This window comes from Malus domestica, chromosome 13, assembly GCF_042453785.1.
Source record: "Malus domestica chromosome 13, GDT2T_hap1".
Classification (NCBI taxonomy): Eukaryota; Viridiplantae; Streptophyta; class Magnoliopsida; order Rosales; family Rosaceae; genus Malus; species Malus domestica.
The window spans coordinates 12,899,899-12,905,538 of NC_091673.1; the positions used below are offsets into that span (position 1 = coordinate 12,899,899).

A 5,640-nucleotide genomic window follows, 5' to 3' on the forward strand; every position below is an offset into this window, starting at 1 on the left:
TCCTATCAACCAGAGAGAGCAAAGGCTTCTCCTCCCTCCTCCTCCCTTCTCCTCCTCACACTGAAATTTTTAGAGAGAGATAGGAACCTTCCATAGAAAATTTTAGAGAGAAATTAACTGGTTCAATGAGATAGATAGATATGGTGGGACTTAGCATAGTATTGGAAGGAGGTCAAAAGGGGAGTGGAGTTAGCAAAAATGTCCCACAAGTAATTAACAAAGCCACCATGATTGTCATCAAAAAGCCTTCTTCTTCTTCTTCTTTTTTGCCTTCTCCTTCAAGCCCTTCACAAATAACCCACACAAGTTTTCATTTTTCTTCTCACTCCTCAGTCTCACCCTCCTTCTTTGGGCAACCAACTTTTCTTGACCAATGCTTTCTCTGCAAGCAGAAACTCTTGCCTGGCAAGGACATCTACATGTACAAGTAAGTTCTCTCTCCCTCTCTCTCTCTCTCTCTCTCTCTCTCTCCACGCAAAACCCACCAATTTTTTTTTAAAAGATCACACTTTTATTACTAACCCACCTTTGATTTTGCTGTTTTGTGAAAAACCCAGGTTTTGTTTTTTGATTTTCATCATTGCATGGTGATTTTGGAGGAAAAAAAGTTACAATCTTTAATTTGGATTATTTTTTTTCATTTTTGGTTCTTGAAAATGCAGGGGGGACAGGGGATTTTGCAGCGTGGACTGCAGGTACAGGCAGATTTTCATGGACGAGGAAGAGATTGTTCGCAAAGAGAAGCAGAAGTACTGTTCTTCTTCTCCTTCAGCTTCCTCTGATCAGCGCAAAGGGACCAGAAACCGAGCGGGTGGAATTGCCTACTGAGATAGAAGAGAGAAGGAGAGGGAGAGGGGAGAGAGTTTTACCAGTTTGGAACCGAGATGAATTGGTTTCTAGAGTTGTATTTCCAGTTTTACCCTTAGTTTATTTCGAAAAGACTTTGATCCTTTGTCGGTTTTTCTTGCTTCCTGCTACGGGGCCAGAAGAATCCGACCTGTTCAAACGTCAAACATTTAGAACAGAAACCATGGCGGAGGACAGTCGTGGGATTTTGTGACAGTTGGAAGGGCATTAATGGCATTTCCTTCTTATGCTTAACAGTGGCATTCATGATTTTATTTTTTGAAATTTTTTTTATATGTATATGTTTATTTTTCTTTAAAAGTGAATAAATGGTTTCGTCACGACAATTCATCCTTTTAAGGGTTCAGAAAATTTCCAGTGGCATTTTAGTCTCTTTCTGGCCACCATCGTGTAATTCATCAACGTCACAAAACGAATTCAGATGTGTCGTGTGAAATACGTGTCTGGAATTCGTCCCTAATCATTAGAACACTCCAGGGTGGTTATATACAGAAAATATATTTTCGGAGTTTTATATTTTCTGTATATATGGCCACGTTTGCTTGATGCAATGCAATGGCGGTTGGGCGTATATAGGGTAATGGTGTTTGTTCTATGTTGCGCATTTTTATTGGATTTGTAGAGGGAATGTCTAAATTGCTCACTGAGTGAACAATAGTATATAAATGGTGGACAACAGTGTGCAGAATTAGTACTTGGATAACAATGGCAATCTGTCATGCTCCCAACAAAAAAAAAAAAGATCATGCCACCAAGGAACATGAGATTTCCCTACATTTTCTTAAAATCCCTTGTTCTTTTCCTGTTTACTAATGAGGTCCTTCCATTTCTGCATCTTTAACTCTTAAGTCCCTCTTGATTTGATTGCAAACATCCAATACAATATTAAGAAAACTAACGAAAAGTCTAAAAAAACTTTTGTTTTAATGAAAAATGACAAATAAATGCGTAGTAAATAGTATCAAGAAAATATAACATGTGTTTTCTCGTTAAAAATAAACAGTATCAGAAGTATTTCGTCGAAACTCCCTACAATATTTGGCGAGAGTTTCCATTCTTAACCACCCTTTTTCATTACCTAAGTTTCCATTCTTCACATTTGCCAGTCGGATTGACAGGACAGGAGAGTAGGTCCAATAAGATTTGCCAAGTTTGAGCAATCTTTTTTTTTTTTCTTTGCAAATGGTAGTGTCCAAACATATAGTATATAACAGGAGGGTGGGTGGTTGGTTTTTGGGGTCTTGTTTTCTTTGGTACCTGGTTTCGGGATCTTGGGCTTCTTGGTGGTACATGGTTTTGGGGTCTGAGATTATTAGAACTCAAAAAGGAAAGCATGGTTTTGGGGAAAACCAAGGAAGAAATTTTTCACTAAGTTGGAACAAACCCTGGGGATATCAGTTATATCAGATTGGTTTGCAAAGCAATGGTAACTGTCACTACTAATCAATCTCGCATTAGGGAAATATTTCGTATGTATAATTGTATATATGTAACTTTGTTATGGAAATGCAGAGAGAATGGTGATTGTTATCATTTCATCCGTGTTTGAATAGAGAAACATTTTGCAAACGCCGGTTATATATAACTTTCTTCAGACAATGCATAAATAAAGTTGGTTGTCGACATTCATGGGTTTTTTGTTAGGAAAATTGTATGCACCTATTATATGAAACTTTCCTCTGACAATGTAGAAAGGTAGTTCTTATCGTTTATCAGTGTCGTATTAGGGAAAGATTTTGTAAGCGTCCGTGTATTCAACTTTCCTCTGACAATATGCAGAAGTAAAGTTGATTCTTATTATTTTGTCGTATTAGGGAAATTTAATTATTGTTATCATTGTCATATTAGAGAAAGATTTTGTGTCCGTCGTTTATATTTAAGTTCATTTTTCGACAATATGCGTAAGCAAAGTTAATTGTTATCTTGTCTTGTCGCATTAGGGAACATTGTGTACTCGCTGACTTTCCATTGACAATGCAAAATGAAATTTAATTATTGTCGCTTATCAGTGTCGCATTAGAAGATTTTGTGCGCATCATCTATATCTAACTTTTCTCCTCCAACAATATGCGTAAGCAGAGTTAATTGTTATCTTATTTTGTCGCATTAAGGAAGACTTTATGTACTCGTTGACTTTCGCAAAAGGAAATTTAATTATGTCGTTTATCGTTGTCGCATTAGAGAAAGGTTTTGTGTGTGTCGTTTATATTTAACTTTTCTCCTCCGACAATATGCGTAATCAAAGTTGATTGTTATCTTATCTTGTCGCATTAGGGAAGATTTTTGTACTTGCCGACTTTCCATTGACAATGCAAAATGAAAGTTAATTGTTGTCACTTATCAATTCGCATTAGGAAGATACTTTGTGCGTGTTGGTTATATTTAACTTTATACTGACAGTGCATAAAACAATATTTATTGTTATCTTACCGGAGTCACCTTAGGAAAGATTTTGTACTCGCCTACTTTCTCTAACAGTTCAAAATGAAATTTTAATTGCTATCGCTTATTGGTGTCACACTAGAGAAGATTTTGTACTCTCTAACTTTCTTCTGACAATGCAAATAATGAATTTAAATTGTAATAGTAGATAATATGGCATTAGGGAAACATCGATTATACGAAACTTTTCTTATACAATACAGAAAGAAAATTGTTATTATATAAAACGAGTCCTAAATGAGAAAGTATGTTTGAGCCAATTATGTTTAACTTATCACAATGCATGTGGTACATACCTACTAGGCAACCCCCATAACATATAATGCACTCGTGTGCAAATTATAAGAGAGAGGATTGATCAATATATAATTTTTTTTCTGCATTCTGCAAAGCACTAGTCGAGTAATTCGATATGGTGTGTTTAGGTGAGATGCATGCATGATTGGAAGTTGACACATCACGTCTATACAAATTGAAATCGGCATTGGGAAACAGTTCCATAAAAAAGAGACACAGAAAAGGAAAAGGGTTTTCTGGTAGGAATCAATCATTTGCCAAAAATGGTGGGTACGTATGCATGAATATTGATAATATTTCTTTTAAATTTCCTCTACTTTTTCTTTGTGAATTGCCATTGATTTCAAAGCCTAAAAGAATAATAATTAATTAAGGCCTCGGAGTGGAATTTATATGTGGCCATGCAGTCTTGAAAGTAGGAACTCAATTGGAACCCTAGCTAGAAAGAGCACTACAAGGATGAGAGATTGGCCTTACTAATTAATTCGAATAATTAGGATTTTCCACTACAACGTGTTCATTTTGCTTCACCTTTGCTTTCTGCTAAAACTACTGCATTTTTATACGCTTAAAGATCACTGAGATTTTCATAGCCACCACTTTTCACATGACAGAATCAACCAATATGTCAAGATGACAGTGTCTCAAATTTATATCGTTACATTACATGTGAGTTCTCATTTTCATAACTTTGCATTAAAGGGCCGTTGTTAACAAATTCGCTTTTAGTTTTGATTTATTTGAAGGGAACTACTCTTATTGACACTACAACATCTAATTGTGCACTCCAAACTTTCTATACAAAGAAAAAAAAATACTTTTACGAGAAGTGCACAATTAGATTTTTGAATGTCAACCGTAGTTCCTCTTTGAAAATTAAATATTTATTTGATAACTACTTTCAATTTTCAAAATGAAAATAAATTTTGAAAATAAAAAAAGTGAAAGCCAAATTTTGAAAACGAAAAAAAAAATTAAATAAATAAAATAAAAGAAAAACTAATGAAAAAGGTTTGAAAACTTTGAGTTTTAACGATAAAGACAAAATAAAGGGTAAAGTGAATAGTACCAAGATTGACTTTTTAGTGTAAAAATATAGTTTTTCGTTAAAATGAACAGTACCGCGGGTTTTTCGTTAAATCTCCCTAAAATAAAAGCTTACAAAAGATTCAAAGATTCAAATTTAGAATCCTAGGTTTTTTTTTTTAATTTTTTTATCTAATCTTGTTACTCAAACAGGATATTCTTAATTATTAAAGAGAAATCATATTTTAGGCCTATTTTGACACCCTACCTTTCTACACCACTAAATTAAGATATATTATTCATAAATATCCATCACATGAATTGTACATCATACGTTTTTAAACTTTGGTTGAATTGGAGCTTTGGTCGTCAAACTAAAAATTTGAGAGTATTATAGTCTTTTTGAGGTAACTCTGTTAGAATTTCCTAATTTCACTTACCAATTCAGAAACAAATAATCACGATTTTTTTGTTCAAAGATCAATGCTCCAATTAGGCCACAGTTCAGTGAACAATAGTAGAAAATTATCATAACTGTTTATGGCATTCCCCTCTGTGTGCAACGATCACCACCACTCAGAAGAGACATTGCAAATCATCATGGCTTTTCAAAATACCCTTCCTGCTTTGTTGGTCGATTTCAAAGGAGGATGCTTCAGTTAATTGATTACGTGAAAGAACAAACTGATTGCCGAATACATTCATTAGCAAACCAATAACAGAGATTCTGCACATTCTTTATGCTTTACCGAGTATGAACCGGAATCCATGATCGTCTTGGATCCTTGGCTAAAAATCCAGCTGCCATGAATCTCGGTCTATACTATGTCGCCGGCCTATTCTAGAATGGAACAACACTTTTCCGGCATTTTAGAATGAAACCGCACTTTTCCGGCATTTTATGCAATGTGTTCCGTTTCCATGGGCAAATGGGAAATCAGAATACCCAAATAAGTTGAAATTTTTCACTTCACCAAACAAAGAAAAATGAAAGAGCTTAAAGCCGAG

The 5,640-nt window shown here is 34.8% G+C and overlaps 1 non-coding gene across 1 annotated transcript; it reads left to right on the top strand.

The window, feature by feature from the left end:
- Positions 1-1,101, top strand: LOC103452889 (uncharacterized). The gene is made up of 2 exons (XR_011575090.1): positions 1-427; positions 663-1,101. It is a non-coding gene; the product is annotated as an uncharacterized protein (transcript).
- The last annotated feature ends 4,539 nt before the right edge of the window (positions 1,102-5,640 follow it).